Source organism: Panthera onca, chromosome A3 (genome assembly GCF_046562875.1).
Source record: "Panthera onca isolate mPanOnc1 chromosome A3, mPanOnc1 haplotype 2, whole genome shotgun sequence".
Taxonomy (NCBI): Eukaryota; Metazoa; Chordata; class Mammalia; order Carnivora; family Felidae; genus Panthera; species Panthera onca.
In genome coordinates, this window is record NC_138341.1 from 25,377,525 (window position 1) to 25,378,864 (window position 1,340).

Consider the following 1,340-nt stretch of genomic DNA (forward strand, 5'->3'; position numbering starts at 1 on the left):
CCTGCTTGGCCACAGAGCATCATTCCGAAGGAGGCTGGGGGAAGTCGAGGGAGGGAGCATCCCATTGGCCTGAAGCCTCCGGGCCCAGGGACCGTCCAGGCTGACCGGAGGGAACCACTGCCCTCTGGAGTGCAGATGGCCCCCAGCTCTGCATTCCCTTCTGCATGCACATTTCACTTTCTCACGGAATGAAGGGCAAGGGAAGACCAAAGCCAAGAGGTCTAACCTCCTCTAAGTTGAGAGCTAAGCACAGCAGAGGGACCATGTCTCAGCTCTATGCCTTTCTTTGAGATGAAGGAGGCAGCGAAAAGAGGTAAAGTTTGTGTTCTTTTATCGCAGAAGAAAGAAGGGTGTGTGTAGCCCCTCCTCCCCTTGCCACTTGGACCCGTGGGCACCTTCCTGCCCCGCATATATCCGCCTCTCCTCCCTGCCTCTTCAAGACCCAGGCCTGGCCTTGAGGGACCTGTGAGGCAGGGGAGTGTGTGGGCAGGGGAGCGTGTGGGGGGCGTGGTGCCGATCTCCCGAGAAGGAGGAAATGGTGCTTGAGGCTCCTCTCCATGGTCGAGGGAACATTCAAGAGGCACTTTCTCTGGGGCCGTCCCTCTGGCTCCTGCTGTCTCAGCCTACTGACCTCCTTCAGGCTTCGGGGCCTGAGGCTCGGGCCTCAGCCTGGAAACTATCTGAGGTAGAAAACAGGGGCACAGCAGTTTCACAGGCGGGAATCCCTAGAGACCCAATGTCCTGTCACTCCTTCCCCCACACTACTCAGCCAGGGCCACGGAAAACGTCAAGGAGAGCAATGCCCTATGCCCCCGCCCCAGTCTGTAGAGTGGAGAGAGGTTGCCCCGAGTCACCCCACTTCCACCTGTCCCCTCTGAGTCTATATTTATGTGTTAGCTGGTCAGAATCAGCAGAAGCATCTGGAGAGAACAGGCTTGCTTATTTTCCCTATGAGAGGTTAACTGGCCTCTATACATATTCAATCCTTTATTCTTTCATTTGTCCCACCCACCCACCCATCCATCCATTCTTTCTTTGAGTCACAAGACACGGAGACTGTCCAGCAGAAAAAGCCCTAAGGTAGAGATTCATTCTCTGACCTATTCAAAAATACTTAGTAAACACCATCTGTGCTGCAGGGACAATTCTACATGGATCAAATCAAGTTCTGGCTCTCGAAGAGCTAGTGGGGGAAGTGAGGCATTTATACAAACGTTGATAATGCAGCAGGAGAATGTGCCAGGGGTGGGGGGTGGGGAGAGCACAGGCCAAGTAGGGACTCATGAGAGCAGATGGCTTCCAGCTGGGGAGAAGGTGGTCCGAGCAAGCCTGGCTGGGGG